We start from the raw sequence: 21,734 nt of genomic DNA, 5'->3' as shown, positions 1-21,734 counted from the left end.
GATATTTCTTCCAGCAATCTTGATTCCAGCTTGTGCTTTATCTAGCCCGGCATTTCTCATGATGTACTCTGCATGTAAGTTAAATAAGCAGGGTGACAATATACAGCCTTGACGTACTCCATTTCTGATTTGGAACTAGTCTGTTGTTCCATGTCCACTTCTGACGGTTGCTTCCTGACCTGCATACAGATTTCTCAAGAGGCAGGTCAGATGGTCTGGTATTCCCATCTCTTTCAGAATTTTCCACAGTTTATTGTGATCCACACAGTCAAAGGCTTTGGCATAGTCAATAAAGCAGAAATAGATGTTTTTCTGGAACTCTCTTGCTTTTCCTATGATCCAGCAGATGTTGGCAATTTGACCTCTGGTTCCTCTGCCTTTCTTAAAACCAGCTTGAACATAAAAGAGAGGATCTAATCAAGGATTCTGTATGGAGATTGCTTTGTCTAGATGAAGGACAAAGACTTAAGGGTCAGTTTCTCAAGGATCATTTAAGGGGTGTTATGCTGCTGCTGCTATTGCTAAGTCACTTCAGTCGTGTCCGACTCTGTGTGACCCCATAGACGGCAGCCCACTCGGCTCTCCTGTCCCTAGGATTCTCCAGGCATGAATACTGGAGTGGGTTGCCATTTCCTTCTCCAATGCATGAAAGTGAAAGTGAAGTCGTGTCCAACTCCTAGCGATCCCATGGACTGCAGCCTACCAGGCTCCTCCCTCCATGGGACCTTCCCCGCAAGAGTACTGGAGTGGGTTGCCATTGCCTTCTCCGTCCAGTTCTTGTTATATCTTGAATTTGTAATGCATCCATTCTTCCTCTTCAGAATTCTTAGCAGCAACATCAATTTGAAAGAATGAACCAAAACAGTTTTATCTGGGGAAGCAGAGTTCTGGTTGATATTTTAGGTGTATATGTTAGAATTTTGTTAGCCCATTTGAAATGAATGGAAATACTCTTGGAATCAGCATGGGGTAGGAAAAAGTGAGTAGACACTGGAATCAGACACATCTGGGCTTCAAAATTCCAGCTGCAACATTACTAATGGAACATTAACACATGCTACCTGAGCCTCAGTTTTCTTATCTGTAAAGGACTGACACAATATTATTTTGAATGATATTAGGATTCAAATAAGTAAGATTTTAAGTGTCCAGTATAGTGCCAAATGTTGTCAAATAAACAATGAATGCTTTAAATATGTTTATCCATTACAGTATTTATTTGAAGTTCAAATTTAACTAGATTTCCTGTGTTTCCATTTGCTAAATCTAGCAACACTACTCCTGGTGCAAGTAGATACCTAAGAAAATTGCTCCTTCCTCTTTACTTTAATGGCCCTTCTAACACATAGGTCTATAAATTTCTATTTTACAGAGCATTTAAGACAGTAAAATCAAAAGAATCCCTGGTCAATATGCCTGGAAATGGGCATAAAATAATTAGAGAATCAGTCACACTGATGAACAGTGATAGATTCCAACATTACAGAGACCTTAAGTTCAGATGGAAGCATAGCACCATCTCACTCCCAACTTCCCAAAGTAAAATGTAAGCAAATGTTCTGAAACTGTGAAATGATGAAATAAAAAAGATATAAATATAAAATATTTCCATTTTAATTCCATTTTAATTCATCACACTGGCATTGTAGAATACATATGCTTATTTGCCCAAAATAACTTCAAGATTAAAAGTAGCCAAAATGTACAATGAATTTGATAAGACACATTCAGTCACATTCCTAAGGTAGATATTCACTTCTGAAGGTAAACCAATAATAACTTTTCTCTTTTTCCTTCAGGTGATCAATATAATTGGAAAATCACATTCCTCATTCTTTTTCAGCCTTGAAAACTCTGCCAAATCCCAAGAAAGCAGTGTCTCCAAGATATAAAATGCTTAACAATGTATCTTAGACAACTGAGCAAAAACTTCAGGTAGTAAAATTCTTTTCAACCAACACTTGACAACAAAGTTTTGCAACTCGCGAGTCACATAGCAGACTCTGTTCTCAGCTTTAAAATGTTGAAAACATCTTCCTTACAAAGGTAATTATCAGTATTAACTAGCAGACCTTATGGAGAAGGCAGTGGCAACCCAATCCAGTACTCTTGCCTGGAAAATCCCATGGACAGAGAGCCTGGAGGAGCTGCAGTCCATGGGATCACTAAGAGTCGGACACAACTGAGCGACTTCACTTTCACTTTTCACTTTCATCCACTGGAGAAGGAAATGGCAACCCACTCCAGTGGTCTTGCCTGGAGAATCCCAGGGACGGGGAAGCCTGGTGGGTTGCCATCTATGGGGTCACACAGAGTCAGACACGACTGAAGCGACTTAGCAGCAGCAGCAGCATGCCTTAAGTGAAATACATAGCCTGGAGATGGCCCCCAAAAAACTTTGGTTCTCTCTTCACTTGATCTGTCTTATTAAGTTCCACCAAGATGCTGGATATAAAGTGATAAACAGGACATAATACCTTAGCTAGTAATTTGTATATGATGTGTTATTTTAGGGGTTTTTTTTATTTTTTATTTTTTGGCTGAAAAGCCATGGAAAAACATTATTGGACTTATCTTGCAGAAGAGAGAACAAAGATTTCAACCATGAAAGAAGTTTAGGTATGACTTCCTTAAGAATTGTGCAGAAGTGTAATAATTCCCTGAGTTAGCATACTAAAACTGGAAAGAAAAAGTATTTTTAGACTTGGAAAACAATGCATCAGAAGAATATAATCTTATGAGAGGGTAAGCTTAAAAAGATAGCCAAATAGCCATCTAATCCAATCTGTCAACCCCTTCTTTTTTGTCCTAGCCTGAAACCCTAAGTTCACTCATACCTTCTCCCCAAAGCCACATCACTACTGCCAAAGAAACAGACAAATAACAACAAGAAAAGCCAACAATAACCTCCAAAAAGTCTGCAGCTACAGATGAACAGAAGATGATTTTGGCTCACGTGATTTGAATGACATTTTGAATGAATTCCACATAAGACCAACTGTACTAAAGAGTGCTCTGAAGATATAACTAAAGTCTATGACTTGTTAAGAGCCCTTGACGTTAGCAAATATGACTGAGAATGTTCTTCTCTGGAAAAGGAACCACAAAGCAGAATAGCATCAAGATAAGAGGAAAGGAAAAAACACGTGTGAACTAGATTTCTATCCTAGCTTACACAAGAAGATTTCTGATACGAATAGACAGCTAAAATAACAAATTGTTTTGCCTGGAATCACTGTCTGTATATTTTCTTTGACTAATCTGTCTTAATGAAATCCTTATTCCCACAATAATAGCAAGACATAACAACTTCTTGGAAATCTTCCCTCATATTGTCTCAAGCAAGATTCCAAGACAGCTGAAATAAAAACCCATAGATGTAAGCAGAAAAAAAGCCCTGTGTCAGTGTACTCTCGGTTACCAGTCTGCTTCTCATAAAGGAGCTCCTGAATTCTGCCACGTTGTTTGGAAAAAATAATATACACAGGCTATGTCTGCAAGCTAAACTGATGAGCCCGTTAAGAAGGCCAAGTTCAGTAAAAATAAGTCAAGCCAAAAGAGAAAAACTGACTATTGTAACGGCTGAACCAGATGTTTATATAGATCCAGTCCAATCACACAACATAGTTTAGAAATAAGCTTATATGAAGCAGATGGCCAAAATCCTGTCCTCATGTGCTCTGGGTTTTCTGCTTATATTTCTAGGTCTGACTATTCCATATTTTATTTTTTGTTTGTTTGGGGGTTCTTGCCATTGTTGCTGAACTGACAATCATTCTAAAAGTCAAACCAGTTGTGTTTATGAATCTAGCCTTCAGAGAAGACAAAGATGCTAGCTTTGCTAGAAATAGGCATGGTTTGGATTTCTTCTAGGCTTCAGTTCCAGGAACTTAAGGACTATAAGTGACGATAGAGAAAATAAAAAGTTTGGGAACACCTCCTAAGATGGATGAAGGAGTTTTGTGGCAACCCACTCTCAGCATCCTCACAACTATTAAATATTCACCTAGAAGGAAGGAAGGAAGGAGGCCAAAGGAGAGAGACCTGGATATCAGCCTAGACTTTGTGTGTTATTTTCCCTAGGCTCAACATACTCTACCCTCGTTCCTTTCCTGAGCCACAGGAAAATTCCTAATTACTCTAAATCTCAACTCAAGGGTTACTTTCTGGTTGACTTACCAGGTACTCTTTCTGATATCTTCCATTTATGCCATACTGTCTGACAAGAAAACACCTTTTCTTTTGTAATTCTCAGGCTGAAACACTAGGCCGTTGCCGTCCCTAGTCCTTACTTCTATGTGTGTGTCTGTGTGAAGTCGCTAAGTCGTGTCTGACTCTTTGCAACCCCATGGACTGTAGCCCTCCAGGCTCCTCTATCCGTGGGATTCTCCAGGCAAGAATACTGGAGTGGGTTGCCATTTCCTTCTCCAAATCCTTACTTCTACTACAGCCCTAATAGCAAGGTGATGTCAGATTTTGGTTTGTCTCTCCTAAAACACTGAGAGTTGCTTGAGGGCAGGAATTGTTTCTTATTAAACTTTGTGTCTGCAACTTCTTACAGAGAGACTGCATTTTAAAAAAGCGCTCAAGGAGCTGGGTTTCTGGCAAAGGCAGGCTAATCTGCTTTGGTCCTAATGCCCCTCAGACAGCAACTAGATGAAGAAACACAAATCTTTTTTCATGTTCAAATGCACTGGAGGACTAAACAATGAGGATATATAGAAAATGCAGTGAGGTGAGCCCGGCACTTGGAAGAGCATTTGCCTGGGTAGGGGGTAGGTTGAGAGTGATGACTGATTTCCAAAGTAGCTGAGTGTCTGGGACTCTCCCAGAGTTGTTGCCACTTCTGGAGAGACTAGAAACACACTTTTGAAATCATGGCCTCCCAAGGACAAGAAGGCCAGGTAAACCTCCCCAGTTTGGGGTTGAAAAGCAGCAAGACTTTAGCCCAGCAATGAGTGAGCTGAAAACAAATAGCTTTCCTAAGGTCTAAAGCCCAGTTACAAGCCATCTCATTCTGATTGACTTACTGTGATGTATCAAGAGCAGAACTGCCTATTGAAAGCAAGAGTAAATCATCTCTGGAGAAAGACAGGCTCAAATTGTTTCTATGCATTTCCATATGCAATGTTTAGTTCTCAATCAAAAATAATCAGGCATATGAGAACATAAGAATTTATAGAAAAATGGGGGAACAGAAAATAGACTATTAGAAGGTGAATAAAACAGAACTGGGGCATCCCTGATAGCTCAGTTGGTAAAGAATCTGCCTGTAATGCAGGAGACCTCTATTCAATTCCTGGGTTGGGAAGATCTGCTGAAGGGATAGGCTACCCACTCTAGTATTCTTGGGCTTCCCTGGTGGCTCAGCTGGTAAAGAATCTGCCTGCAATGTGAGAGACCTGGGTTCAATCCCTCAGTTGGGAAGATCCCATGGATTTATCACACCAGGACTTTAAAAGAACTATTAATAATATGCTTAAGGAATTATGAGAAGGATAATCATGGTAGACAACTAATTTCTAGTTGTTTAAATATATGGAAAGATCCTGGGGAGTTTTCTGGGAGTCATCTTGATCTTGGTGGTAATTATATAAGAGTAAGCATGGATAAAAATTCAATGGGTTGTTTGCTTAAGATGTCTATTTTACAATACACATTGCAGGTATAAACTCAAAAGAAATGCACAGATACATGCACCAGGCATACATATGTAAGAATGTTCAAAGTCACATTATTCTCAGTATCCCCAAAATGGGAATATCCTCTACAGAATGACTGAATTCCCTGTGGTTTATTCAAACAGAATAACACAGTAATAAAAACCAGTGACATAATGTCTTATTTATAACTTGCATAAATCTCCAAAAATAACACTGAATGAGAATCCAGACACATAAAAAATATATCCAGGATGAGTCCATGTGTACACAGTCTAAAACAGGTGAGAGGTCAAAATAGTTACCTTTCAAAGGAGATGGTGATTAGCAGCATGCACAAAGGCGATCTGGGGATGTTGGAAATTTTCTGTTTCCTGACTTGGGTCATGGTGAGTCCATGAGTTTATTTATTTTATGATAATTCACTGAGCCATAATTTATGATTTGTGTACCTTTATCTTAGTTTTACTGCATTAAGAACTTACATAAAAATTATAAATAAAGACAGTCATTCAATAATATTATGGAATCAATTAATGTACAAATGAATAGATCAGTGAATCTTGTTTCAAGGATTTACAACCACTAGAGAGAAAAGGTAACGAGAGCAGGTACTAAGAAATGAATAATCTAACAACTTCACCTGGATTTATTGGGATTTATGTCACTGTTAACATCAGGTGGACTACTGGGCACTTGAGATAAATGTCTTTCAGGATATTATCTAATATTTGACTTAGCAATAAATTCTTTCTGTTACTCTGACCTAAATTACTCTTGCAGTTAACATTCTATTTGTCTTAGGTCATATTTTACTTCTCTATTTCTAAAAACCATTCTCAACATAGGCCACACTGAATAAATCTGACAAGGAAGAGCAGCAGAATGGCTTATGGCTAAAACAATCACTATAATAGAAAACCAATCAGTTTTGTAGTGTTCTTGTACTTTCTGAAAGAGTCCTGAGATTAACAGATACACATAATAAATTAATTTTTTAGCTAACCTAGGTAACAATTAGTATACAAAATGGCAATTTACCAAGTGATATTCTGAAACCTCTAGAAAGCCCAAGGGTGTTTTCCCAAAGAGTTATTCTTTGCTTATAAACAATGCAATAGGAGTATGTGGTTCCATATATCTTTGGTGGCATTTGATTTGATTTTCCACCACCTTATTGCAGATATTGGTTAATTCCTGGCATTCTCCTTCAGCTGTTTTATTAGCCACATCTATTATTTGACACCTCATGCAAATACAGATTCCAGATTGTCTTTGGGAGTGTTTGGTAGGGCTTCTGTGTTCTACAGGCGTATGAAGAGTATCACAGGGTGCAACCCCCATGTGACCTAGACAACATCAAATATTTGTATATGTGTGTGTGTGTGTGTGTGTGCGTGTGCACACACACATGTGCATTTGGTTGGGGCTGAAGATGGGGCAGGGAGAGTGTCAGGGGTGTCCCATACAATGTAGGAATCAGGCCAGAGCCCCTGCCTCTGTGACAACTTCTACCAGAGGAAGCAGGACCCTGGAGGAGGATCTCGGAAGCTCAACGAGGTGAGAAAACACTCGGGTGCCAGAGTCCCTGTCTCAGTCTCAGTGAAAGGAATCTGGCTCACCACCCTTATCATCACTGGTCATTGTCTCAAAATGACCCCAATTAAGTTTCATATTCCTGCAAAGAAAGTCTTTTTATTCACATCTGAAAGATAATAAAACAGACACAGAAAATTCAAGAGTGTGAATTGTAGCTACTGAGTGGCCCAGTTCAGTTCAGTTCAGTCGCTCAGTCGTGTCCGACTCTTTGCGACCCCATGAATCACAGCACGCCAGGCCTCCCTGTCCATCACCAACTCCCAGAATTCACCCAAACTCATGTCCATCAAGTTGGTGATGCCATCCAGCCATCTCATCCTCTGTCATCTCCTTCTCCTGCCCCCAATCCCTCCCAGCATCAGAGTCTTTTCCAATGAGTCAATGCCAGCTGGGATTAAAACCCACATCTGATTTAGCATCTAAATTCTTTCCATATGCTTCCTTGTCTCAAATTCTCATAAGGTGGGTTTGAAAGAGCCACAGAACTGAGGTGGGATTTACAACAGCATTTTCCAAAGTACAGTACACATTACATTCAGGTGCTAAGTTGTGTCTGATTCTGCAGCCCCATGGACTGCAGCAGGCCAGGCTTCCCTGTCTTCACTGTCTCCTGGTTGGCTCAAACTCATGTCCATTGAGTCGGTGATGCCACTCAACCAACTCATCATCTTTCGCGCCCTTCGTCTCCTGCCTTCAATCTTTCTGAGCATCAGGGCCTTTTCCAATGAGTTGGCTGTTTGCATCAAGTGACCAAAGTATTGGAGCTTCAGCATCAGTCCTTCCAACAGTACACATTATACTAGTGCTAAATTAGCAGATTTTCAATGGTAAAATTGATAAATGTTTATTGTCACAAAGGTCAGTCTTTATTTCTGAAGTCCTATAAGGAGGACACCAGGACTGTTCTTAGAACAAGTGGCTCTATGCCAAACACAGCCTGGGCCATTTTCCTGGACCACTGACTTTTGCCAGATTCTTGGGTCGTAAGTGATCAAGAGAGTTCAATTCCCAAGTGTGTTTGGAGAACACAATAAACTGTGACAGTTTCATGTTTTAGAATTTTCTACTTAAAACACTCATGGGCTCAGGGCAGTATATCAAATTACTTGAGTCTTTTCTTCAGGTGAAGGGCTCCAGGAGGGGGAAGGGATAGCTTCCTGGAATGAATTCTGGATACTGTGCAGCTTCCAGGAGGAACAGCTGCCCCTGGGATATGCTGTGGAGCAGCCCCATACAGTTGTTGCACCCTGGACCTTTACTGAGGAACTCAATAAATGCAAATTTTCTTTTCATTCCCCTTTTCCTTCTTTAATACGGACCAAACTCTAGATTTCCTGCTATTTGCAATTCACTATGAGCTTTCTTCAGTTCACAGCCAAGAGGCATTAGGAAGTATTATGCAAACTAACAACACACACATCTATGATTATCTTGTTCTCATTTTACATGTCACTCTATTTTCAAATTAATTGTTCATATGTCTCCCTGTCCCATGAGACTACAAATGCCTTGAAGATAAATTCTGGGGATTCAATTCTACCATCTAAATATCTCCAGAATCTGTCACTTCTTTCCATTTACACTGTCACTGCCTAGGCCAAACCACCACAGTTTCTAACAGAGACCACAGTGATAGTCTCTTCTTGTCCTCTCTCCCTATCTACTCTTGTTCTGATCAATCCATTCCTTCTAAGTGCAAGCAGGAGAACTTTTTTTGAGGACACAAGTCAGTCTTTCCCATTTAAAACCCTTCAGTTACATAACACTACTCTTGGAATAAAACCTTAAAACCTTAAACTCAACCCCCAAATCTTGTGTAATCTGGCCCCCTGCCTATATATATTGCGTCAAACAGCATTACTCTCCCTTACATTCTTACCTTTTAAATATAAGGGTTGCTTTGCTATTTCACAAGTTACAATATGCTTTGCCACTATGAGACCATTGAACTGCTGAATTTTTCTGCCTGGGATGCTTTTCTCCAGCACAGCTAAATGTTGTATGGTTCCAACATGAAATTCAATTTCACTAGAGGTCTCTTGACCATCTCAAGCTTCTCTGTTGTGAGTTCCAAAGTATCTTGTACTTGGACACTCTTGCACAGTGAGGACAGGCACCCCTCTGTCTTTTCACTATTGTGCCTTCAGCAACTAAAGTAGTCTTGGCACATGAATATATGTTTAATGAACACATGAAACATATGTAAATGAAGCCATTCATTACAAAAGTGAAATATTAACTCTTTACTTTTATTACAGAAAGCTTAATGACCTAAGAATGCACATACATTTAATGACTTAATTCTGCTCTAGATGGAATATAATCCTGATATCTGTTTTACAGTCCCCTCTTTGTCATGCTTTTCCCCACAAGATAAATCTACTACTATAGTTCTACACATATTTCTGCATAAAATCTTCACAAAGAAAGCAGAGGACCTTAAGATGAACAGAGAGCCCCTGACACCCGCCTATGTGAACCTGATGACCTTTCCACCTCGGTCCTAATTGGAGCACACCTTTCTAACCTGTGAAGCTGGTAAGACTTCAATGGATAAATCTGCCTGTCCACTACTCAGAGGGGACTGAGGTGTTAGTTCCAAACCCACAGATAAGTAAACTCTCTGATGATAACAGCAGGTTTGACATTGATGAAGCCTCCCCATCTGGTGTGTTTAGGGGAGAAATAATGAATGAGGGGTGGCAAAATGTGTTTTCCTGGCTCCTGGCCACCACCATATTGAGTTAAGTCTTGTCTTCTCCTCTGTTCTGCTATTCTCATCTCAATTTGAGTTGAAAGAACTGTTCTAGAAATGTTTGGCTGCTTTTGAAAGCTTTCCTTTCCTCACTTTGACTAAGCCGGGTTATTCCATTTGATGGATTTTTTTTTAATGCCTTTCCTTTGTATGTGCTCAGAAAGTTGTTTGTTTTTTTTTTTTTAAATAGAGAAGAAAGTTTCATAGGCAGCTTGCATCACATTAGTGTTCGCTTAGAGGCCAATGTGGTACCTAATGGAGTTGCTAGTTACATTTTAAAAGTCAGCAGCATTGCTAAATTCTTGCTGATGCTCTGTTCAGTGATCATTAGCTGCTTTCCATTTTCCGTTCAGATACATTGGATGGGCACGTGTAGGCAGCCAAGCTGATCTAAGTAAACCCATGTATTTCCAGGTACCATTTCTCCATTAAAATGATTTGCAGATTCTGTATTTCATCACTACCAGGTAAACACACACCCATATTGTCAAACATACAATTACTTCTGGATAGCTGTCACAACTAGCGTAGACTCATGTTAAACAAGAAATAAAGAAATCTTTTTTTATGGTGTTGCAATTTTTATCTCGACAAAAAGTAGAAATATATTTTCACTTATATGCATGATTTTGCATGATATTAACACAGGAGCACATATTGGTATTTTTCCCTAAATATTTCTGGAAATGTACAGAGCAGTTAACTTGCCTTATACCTGTGTGTGTTAGTTGCTCAGTCGTGTCCAATTCTTTGAGACCCTACAGACTGTAGCCTGCCAGGCTCCTCTGTCCTTGGAATTCTCCAGGCAAGAATACTGGAGTGGGCTGCCATTCCCTTCTCCAGGGAATCTTCCTAACACAGGGGCCGAACCCAGGTCTTCTGGATTGCAGGCAGATTCTACACCATATGAGCCACCTGCCTTGTTCCTAACAGGCACTAAAATGTAATCCCTAAATTTTAGAATTAAAGGCCTTTAACTAAGAGCTGAGAAATAAATATCATTGCCAGGAACATAGGCTAGAGAATGAGAGAATCTGAAATAGAACCCAGTTGTCCTAACTCCTGATTATTTCTTGGTCTCACACAAAAGCCTGAATCATTCAATAAAGCCTGTTTATTGAATAAATTAATGAATTAACTTTTTTCTTTAGCATGACAAATAGTCCTGAAAATAATAGTCCTGAAAACTAAAACCTTAAAAAAAAAAAAATTGCTAGGAATTCTCTATGGATTCCTTGGTGACCCAGTAGTTCAGAATCCACCTTGCAATGCAGGAGACATTGGCTCAATATCTGGTCTGGGAAGATCCCACAAGCTGTAGGACAACTGAGCCCCTGCGTCACAACTACTGAACCTACACTCGAGCCTACAAGCCACAACTACTGAAGTCCACGCACCTAAAACCTGAGTTCTGCAACAAGAGAAGACACTGCAATGAGATGCCAACACCCCGCAACTAGAGAGTAGCCCCCACTTGCCACAACTAGAGAAAATCCATGCACAGCAACAAAGACCCAGCACAGCCAAAAAGAAATAAATTAATATTTTAAAAACAAAAAGAAGAGAATTCTCTACACATGTACCAATTTGGGTATTTGTTTGTTTGTTTGTTCAATTGCTCAGTCATGTCCAACTCTTTCTGACCCCATGAATTGCAGCACGCCAGGCCTCCCTGTCCATCAGCAACTCCCGGAGTTCACTCAGACTGGGTATAGTGATCCATATTCTGTGATTGCTTTTGTAGAAGTTATGATCTTAATCTATAAATGGCATTTTTAATTTCACTATTATAAAGATTTAGTTTGATTTTCTTTCAAAGAAACAAATATAGTAACATAGTTATATAACATAAACTTTCAGTGACCTGCAGGATGGTTATTTATTTGAGAATTACTCACCCATGGCTAATTTTTAGTTACAGATTGATAACCACCTGTCACCACACACTTCTCAGTTGCTACTCTTTGGATGATATATGTGTGCAGATAAAAGTCTTTTTCACATACTGTAACCAAAATATATCTCTGACTTACATGTGGTATGTCTTTATTAATATTGTAACTCTTCCTATAAAAGAGATAAGATATACTACAAACGCACGCTGTAATTAACTTCAGCTTTCCCCTGCCTCTCCCACTACTTCTTTCCAACAAGAACAACAAAAAACCATGTCACAAATCCTATTGGAATATGATACTACTTACAGAGATTTATCTGGGCATCTGTTATTGATAGCACAGATATAATAAACAGAATTCTTCACTCTCTATGTATATTTAAAAACTGATTTTGTGTTTCAAATGTTTTTGATGAATCTAAAAAGCTTAGTTGTAGTGTGTCCCCAAATAGAGGTACTATTTCTAATGGACTCAGAGGCTCATAGGTTTGGAGTAAGTGTCACATGACATAGTGGTCAAGGGCATCATTTCTGTGTCAACACCTGGATTGTACTCTCAGGTCTTCAACCTGACAAGTCTGTGACATTACACAGTGTCTTTAGTCATGCTAAGAAAGTGCTTAATATTAAGCAGTTCTAAAATGTAGGCAATATTATTACCTAAGTTCAGTTCAGTTCAGTCATTCAGTCACGTCCGACTCTTTGTGACCCATGGACTACAGCACGTCAGGCCCCCCGGTCCATCACCAACTCCCGGAGTTTACCCAAACTCTTTTCCATTGAGTCGGTGATGTCATCCAACTATCTCATCCTCTGTCACCTCCTTCTCCTCCCACCTTCAATCTTTCCCAGCATCAGGGTCTTTTCAAGTGAGTCAGCTCTTCACATCAGGTGGCCAAAGTACTGGAGTTTCAGCTTCAACATCAGTCCTACCAATGAACCCTCAGGACTGATCTCCTTTAGAATGGACTGGTTAGATCTCCTTGCAGTCCAAGGGACTCTCAAGAGTCTTCTCCAACACCCGAGTTTGAAAGCATCAATTCTTTGGTGCTCAGCTTTCTTTAGTATATATTATTACTTAAGCCAAAAGATTTTTTATTAAATGAGGTTGATGTACTTAAAGTATCTAGAACATGGCACTCAAGAAGTCTCAACTATTATTTTTGGAATGAAGCTCATCAGTCAATCAATTTAATTTCCTCTCAATGAAGATATTCCATCTGAAAATTCCCCAGTAAGTCATAATACAGATTCTGGTAAAATACTTCCAATATAAGCAAACTTGCTAAAATTTTCTCTTCTATTACTTGATACTACTAAGTGAAGAAAGTCTATCATTGCATTGAGCTAGTATCTGCTTCCTCATAACTACTTTTCTTTATTTTAGTCCTGTACTATGAGAAAATCTGCATAAACCCAATGGCAGTTCTTTAACTATTATGAGTATTTATTCACAGTTCAGTTTAGTTCAATTGCTCAGTTGTGTCTGACTCTCCACAACCCCATGAACCACAGCATGCCAGGCCTCCCTGTCCGTCACCAACTCCTGGAGTTCACCCAAACTCACATGCATCGAGTTGGTGATGCCATCCAGCCATCTCATCTTCTATCATCCCCTTCTCCTCCTGCCCCCAATCTTTCCCAGCATCAAGGTCTTTTCCAGTGAGTCAACTCTTTGCATGAGGTGGCCAAAGTATTAAAGTTTCAGCTTCAACATCAGTCCCTCCAATGAACAGGACTGATCTCCTTTAGAGTGGACTGGTTGCACTCCTTGCAGCCCAAGGGACTCTCAAGAGTCTTCTCCCACACCACAGTTCAAAAGCATCTATTCTTCAGTGCTCAGCTTTCTTCACAGTCCACTCCCACATCCATACATGACTACTGGAAAAACCATAGCCTTGACTAGATGGACCTTAACCTTATATAAATTATCCTTTATGCTACTCTGAGATTCTTATTGATATATAAATAATTAATTAAATAGTCTTTTCAAGTTAAACTGAAAAGTACTTGAAAATATTTTCTGTTTATCCACAAACCATTCATTTCCATTGAGTAGATGGTATTGGGAAAGGGACTTAGCAATAATAGTATTGTGGCCATAATAAATATCTTTTCACCTTTTTTTCCAAAGTTATTATCTTTTCCAAACAAAATTATAAATTAATAATAATTCACATACATCATCCCATTATTTCCTCAAACTAGCACTACATATACTTGCTGGCAGTCAGATAATAACAAAGATGTGGTGCCTAGATATTTAGTCTCTCTCAATCTTAAAATAATTTTTGTTTGTATGTTTTCTATTTTGCTTATTTCTATAGCTCTGAATAATAATCTTTTCATGCCTTTAAAAAATCTGATAGAAGGTTTTATTTAACAACTTATTTAACCATAAACATATTTTCTCCTCACTATATTTATGGAAATAGCATCTATTTTTGAAGGTATGGGAATAAAATTTCTAAATTATAAATTTTAAATTTTATATAAATGTTTTATATTTACCTTTATATTATTTTTCACTTTTATTTTAATCCTCTTACCACCATCAAATGACACACCTATTCAATAGTTAATTTTTCTCCTTTTCCTACTATTTCCACTTTAAATTTCCCTTAAGCTATAAATCTTTTAGAATTCTTAAGGGAAACTCTATTAGATACTTCTCTTTATGGTCTATCTTCTCAAAGACATTCAATTGTCTGAGCTTTTATTCAGCATATCCCTAAAGACAATCTTTTAGATCCATGGAGCTTAACACATTTTTCTCCAGCACACTATAATCTCTAGTTTTCTTTGTTCATACAGATCTGAAATCTACAGTCTTTGTAGTACAGAGAATCATAGGTTCATTTTTTATTGTGCTGATTTAAGTAGCTCATAGTTACCAATGCCAACCTTGATTTTTCTTTCCTTGAAGAAAATAATAACCACCTCTTATAAAAATACCAGAGCTATTTATATTATGCTAAAGTTCTTTTTATTCTATTTGCTAATAATGTATTGCTGCAATGCTTTTTTGATAGATTACTGTAACTTGCAATTTATACCAGCCATCATACATGCAATGCACTGCTGCAATTTTGAAAGTATTTAATAATGTGTAAAATATTGGCTTTCATTTTTAAGTGGTATACAGTAATTTCCTAATTATTTGCACTAATGCATAGGAACAAAACTGGGGATAACACTAAATACCAGATAAATCCCAGCATCTAAATGATGCTTAAGAGTATCTGGGATTCTGAAAACTGCATAAGATATAATCAAATCATGCATTGATAATATATTACTGGGATCAGAATTTGAAACTGCACATTTTCCTTATCTTGCTCACCTAAATTTCTCTATCTCTCAGTACAGAACTATATCATCTATCTCTCAGACTGATAAAAAGAAATCACCTCGAGAGAGATAACTTCTTTCAGAATTTTCTACAGAACAACAAAGATATAGGTAATTGGGAATGGAGGAGATAAATATCTCAGCAAAAGAAATAGAAAGTCAACGATTATTGGCACACTGTGTAGCAAAAGAGACTTGTTATAACATGCTGGTTTGATTATATGTAAATAATCTTTGTCATCTTCATTATCATGCATTGAACATACCTTCTCTACTAGACAGCTTGCCTCTTTACACCACTTAATACTCATGGTAACTCTCTAAGTATATATTACAATCCTAAATTTACACTGATAAAAATTTACTTACCCAGAGAGGGTGAGTAAATTGCCGAGTACACATAGATACTATCTATGTAAGTTGCTGAATGAAGGATTTAAAATAAATTAAATTCAGGCCAAGTTCATGGATTACCGCTATGGATTTCCACAGTAAGTTATCCTACGCCTCCACTATTAGAAATTTAGTCTTATCAATCTCTAAGCAGGGCTCATCTCTTTTCTCTAACGGGGCATTTTCTCCTCTTTTCTCTGATACTGGCAGCACAAAACAATGTCTCCTGATCTGTGCCATCCTCTGAAACACCTCTGAGAGGTCTTCGGAGTCTTCACTAGAATGCAAATGATGTTTAAAGATTTACTCTCTTTAGTCGAAGAATGAAGCAGGCATTTTATGTTCTCTGAAGAAGTCAGATTTATCACATACGCTGCTTGTCCTGGGACCTGCTGTCTTGCCTATGGGAGGGGGCACCAATTGGTGCCTGTAATCAGTCATGCATTCTGTATGCTCAGCACCCTTCTTACGGTTAGGTCTAGCCATATTTCCCACAGTCTGAAATTTATTCCCGTCAGCCTGTACCCTAGCAGCAGATAGTTTGTCTCTTTGATATGTTATTGGCTTCTAGAAGCCTGACAGTTTTCCCTGTGTAGTTTTAATACATACTGATGAGTTTCCTGAACTGTTATGTACCCTCAAAAATCCTTACAGTACCTCAAAGGCATTTCACTTTATTTACTATTTTCCAATATGGGGGTCTCTGGACTACTAGAAATTCTTCAAGGTAAAAAAGGGTTTGAGAATCTTATTTTCAAAATTCAAGAAACTTAGAGGAAATGGTGCTTCCAGAAAAGGTAAAGTTGTAGAGGTCCCACATAGCACTGAATTCTTTGAAAATGGCACCCCACTCCAGCACCCTTGCCTGGAAAATCCCACAGACAGAGGAGCCTGGTATGCTACAGTCCATGGGGTCACAAAGAGTTGGACATGACTGAGCAACTTCAATTTCTTTCATACTAATTCACTCTGATTACCCACTTAATCAGTGTTCATTAGAATCTCTGTTTAAGAGTTGTGAATAGCACTGACTTTTAAATATTAAAAACTAATCAGTCAGTACTTCATAAAAGTAGTTTTTACTGATGAAATTCCAAACCATGGAGTCCAGAAAGAGACGGTAATTAGATGGCTCCTTGGAGAAGACAAGTTTGATAACTACTATTTTAATAGTAATAATATTATTACTAGCACATTAAATAATATACTCAGTTTCCATTGAGTGTCCACTACAAATCATACAATGTGTTAAGTGTCTCTTCGTGCACTAATTTTTTAAACCTTGGAACATGTGCAAAATAGATAACATTGCCTCCTTTTTATAGATAGTCAAAGTGTAAAAGCTGATTTATCCACATTTTCAATGTTAGAAAACCCTTGTTCTTTGTACTGCCTTACAGAGGCCTCTACTGTAAAAGAAGTAATGGTCTATGTAAGTGTAGACAGTCAAATTGAATAAACTTATTTTTAAAATTATCCGCTTTTAAGAATTTACCTGAATTAAATTTGCCCATTCTGGTCCATTTTAATTCACTGATTCCTAAAACGTTAGTGTTCACTCTTGTCATCTCCTGTTTGACCACTTCCAATTTACCTTGATTCATGGACCCAACAGTCCAGGTTCCTATGCAGTATTGTTCTCTACAGCATCAGACATCACTTCCATCCCCAGTCACAATCACAACTGAGTGTTGTTTCTACTTTGGCTCCATCATTTCGTTCTTTCTGGAATTTCTCCACTCTTCTCCAGTAGCATGCTGGGCACCTACTGACCTGGGGAGTTCATCTTTCAGTGTCTTCTCTTTTTGCCTTTTCATACTGTTCATGGGGTCCTCAAGGCAAGAATACTGAAGTGATTTGCCATTCCCTTCTCCAGGGAACCACATTTTGCCAGAACTCTCCACCATGACCTGCCCGTCTTGGATGACCCTACATGGCATGGCTCATAGTTTCATTAGTTAGACAAGGCTGTGATCCATGTGATCAGATTGGTTAGTTTTCTGTGATTGTGGTTTTCATTCTGTCAGCCCTGATGCTGACATCAGCCCCTTGATGGATAAGGATAAGAGGCTTATGGAAGCTTCCTGATGGGAGGGACTGATTGTGGGGGAATCTGGGTCTTGTTCTAATGGATGGGGGCATGCCTAGTAAATCTTTAATCCAATTTTCTGTTGATGGACAGGGCTGTGTTCCTTCCCTGTTGTAATGGCAACCTCCTTCAAAAGGACTTATGCCACCATTGTTGTATTCCATGCCCCTGACCCTGTGGCAGGCAGCTGACAACCCACGCATCCACCAGAGACTCCTGGACACTCACAGGAAAGTCTGGCTCAGTCTCTTGTGGGGTCACTGCTCCTTTCTCCTGGGTCCTTGTATGCACAAGGTTGTGTTTGTGCCTGCCAAGTGTCTGTTTCCCCAGTCTTGTGGAAGTTCTATAATCAAATCCCACTGGCCTCCAAAGTCAAATTCCCTGGAGCTCCCCAGTCCCTTTGCCAGATCCCCTGGTTGGGAAATCTGTTGTGGGTCCTAGAACTTTTATAACAGTGCAAGAACTTCTTTGGTCTAATTGTTCTCCTGTTTGTGGGTCATCTACTCTATGACGGGGCTAATGGTGACCTCCTCCAAGATGACTTATGCCACACGCCGTGCCTCCCAGGTCTGATGCAGCCAGAGCTCCTGTCCCCGTGGCAGGCCACTGCTGACCCATGCCTCCACAGGAGACACTCAAACACTCAAACGCAGGTCTGGCTCAGTCTCCTGTGGGATCTCTGGGTCCTGGTGCACACAAAGTTTTGAGCCCGCCGTTTGACTGTGTATATCTGATTTTGGATCCGATTTTGATTGATTGTGTGAATCACAACAAACTGTGGAAAATTCTTAAAGAGATGGGAATACCAGACCATCTTACCTGCCTCCTGAGAAACCTGTATACAGGTCAAGAAGCAACAGTTAGAACCAGGCATGGAACAAGACTGGTTTGAAACTGGGAAAGGAGTACATCAAGGCTGTATAGTGTCACTCTGCTTATTTAACTTATATGCAGAGTATATCATGTGAAATGCTAGGCTGGATGAAGCACAAGCTGGAATCAAGATTGCAGGGAGAAATATCAATAACCTTAGATATGTAGATGACCGGAGAAGGCAATGGCACCCCACTCTGGTACTCTTGCCTGGAAAATCCCATGGACAGAGAAGCTTGGTAGGCTGCAGTCCATGGGATCGCTAAGAGTCAGACACGACTGAGTGACTTCACTTTCACTTTTCACTTTCATGCATTAGAGAAGGAAATGGCAACCCACTCCAGTGTTCTTGCCTGGATAATCCCAGGGACAGGGGAGCATGGTGGGCTGCGGTCTATGGGGTCGAACAGAGTTGGACACGACTGAAGTAACTTAGCAGCGGCAGTAGCAGCAGCATGTAGATGACACCACCCTTACAGCAGAAAGTGAAGAGGAGCTAAAGAGCCTCTTGATGAAAGTGAAAGAGAAGAGTGAAAAAGCTGGCTTAAAACTCAACATTCAAAAAACAAAGATCATGGCATCTGGCCCCATTACTTCATGGCAAATAGATGGGGAAACAAAGGAAACAGTGAAAGACTATTTTCTTGGGCTCCAAAATCACTGCAGATGGAGACTGCAGCCATGAAATTAAGACGCTTGCTCCTTGGAAGAAAAACTTTGACAAATCTAGACAGAATATTAGTAGAGGCATTGCTTTGCCGACAAAGGTCCATCTAGTCAAAGCTACGGTTTTTCCATTAGTCATGTATGGATGTGAGAGTTGGACCATAAAGAAAGCTGAGGGCCAAAGAATTGATGCTTTTGAACTGTGGTGTTGGAGAAGACTCTTGAGAGTCCCTTGGACTGCAAGGAGATCCAACCAGTCCATCCTAAAGGAAATCAGTCCCAGGTGTTCATGGGAAGGACTGATGCTGAAGCTGAAACTCCAATACTTGGGCCACCTGATGCAAAGAGCCGACTCATTGGAAAAGACCCTGGTGCTCGGAAAGATTGAAGGCAGGAGGCGAAGGGGACAACAGAGGATGAGATGATTGGATGGCATCACCAACTCAGTGGACATGAGTTTGAGCAAGCTCCAGGAGTTGGTGATGTATAGGAAAGCCTGGCATGATGCAGTCCATGGGGTCACAAAGAGTTAGACACGACTGAACAACTAAACTGACTGAAGAATTTACCTAATTAATTCAAAGATTTTCAGATTATATGATAAAGTAAATCATGCAACTGCTATTCACTACTCTATTGTATAGACAGAAAACACACTTAGTATAAGTAAATCAGTATTTTCTGCACATGTTCAGAGCCAGGTTCTCTATTTTTATTACAGTGAAGAGACAATGAGGAGGCTACTACTTCGTGAGTAGCAGAATAGACTTTGAGTCACGACTCTAGTGATTTGGAAAGGCACCTGAGTGTAACGAGGTGCACCTCTAAGGTGAGGATTCTTGAAAGATCAGCAGAATCTTATATTTAACAGTAAAGTAACATAAAACTCTAATGTTTATGCATTTACTTATTAGTATAGTACTCAACAAAGGAAGAATATTATTTCTAAATGTTCTTTTTAATCTATATTTATCTGGCTCCCTGGTGTTTGTTGCCCACCTCCCCAACTATAACTCAGTCTGTAGTAGCTTCACTAGTGTTATTGATTTTTAGAGATACTATTTTTAATTTTATTCATAAAACATAATATGATCTGTTAAATCACTTCCAGTGACATGTTAAAATGTCATTCTCCCAATGACATGTTAAAATTTCAGGGAATTTTTTTTTCTAATTATTCTTTCATCAGTTTAGAATTATATTAAAGTCTTACATTGAGTTTTTTCCCTATTTATGATCATCTCCCAAACAATCATATACTCAGCCTGTCAAATAATTCATAATCTGTATCTAAGTTCATAAATGCTAGCATTTACATGAAAGAATCCCCTGTCACAGATGGACTTCACACTGAGAGGCTAAGAATGAGTCTGTCATGCAAATAATTACCCCCTAATTTATGTGTTTCATAATTATATTTGCTTTTCTATATTGGATTTTGTGAAATCTGGATCCAGTTGGAAGAAAGTAAGCAAAAACTAATACCAAGGTGATAGCATAATATTGTATGAACTTCACTATGAAATACAGGAGCCTGGCTAAACTTGCTCAGTTTTAAAGTCCTCCTTCAAGTCAAAGTTATGTCACTAAATGTCTAGAACCACTTGGTGTTGGCTCTGCCTCGAACTTCCACATCCAAATTTCAGCAAGTTAATTAACATAATTTATAATCATATAGCATAAATGAAGAGACAGGAATATATTGATAGCAATGAACATCAATATTTCTGTACACCCCAAATAATGCTTTTTGAATAAAAAATTTCATCAAAACTGGACAAGTGTAGGGTATAAATAAGGGCTTTTTTTCTTAAGCAATGACTATTCAAAAAAAGGCTGACACAGAGAGGTAATATCAGGAGGGCTGAGTCATGAACTCCTCTGTTGGTCTAATGGAAAAACTTCAAGCAATATGGCATCATTCTGTAGCTTTGGTATAACCAATGCACCAATTCAGGGTGTAGTTACCAGAAAAGAGGTTTTTCCACGTGAAGAAATGATTCTCACAGCTTATAGAGCAAATAAATAGCGCACTAAGAAGCCAAGCAGGCAACATCTACAACAACAGAGAATACGTCCACGCTATATTACAGTATCAAGAAATCTATCACGCATCAGTAAATTTAGCTATATATTGTTTTTGTTTAGTGGATCACTCATGTCTGACCTTTTTGTGACATATATTAGCAACTGAATAATAATATCAACACTATGCGCAGTCAGAATCCTTGATCTTTGAGTGTGTGTGAGTCGCTTCAGTCACGTCTGACTCTTTGTGACTCTACGGACTGTAGCCCGCCACGTTCCTCTGTCCATGGAATTCTCCAGGCAAGAATACTGGAGTGGGTTGCCATGCCCTTCTCCATGATCTTTTCAGGTCATTAAAAAACATCAAAGTGTACAGGATATAGCTCAAAGGTGGTTGGATTGAGACTAGACTTGATCCTACCT

This window comes from Ovis canadensis, chromosome 20 (assembly GCF_042477335.2).
Source record: "Ovis canadensis isolate MfBH-ARS-UI-01 breed Bighorn chromosome 20, ARS-UI_OviCan_v2, whole genome shotgun sequence".
Taxonomy (NCBI): Eukaryota; Metazoa; Chordata; class Mammalia; order Artiodactyla; family Bovidae; genus Ovis; species Ovis canadensis.
The sequence above is the reverse complement of the archived record's forward strand: the minus strand, read 5'-3'. Positions refer to the sequence as shown.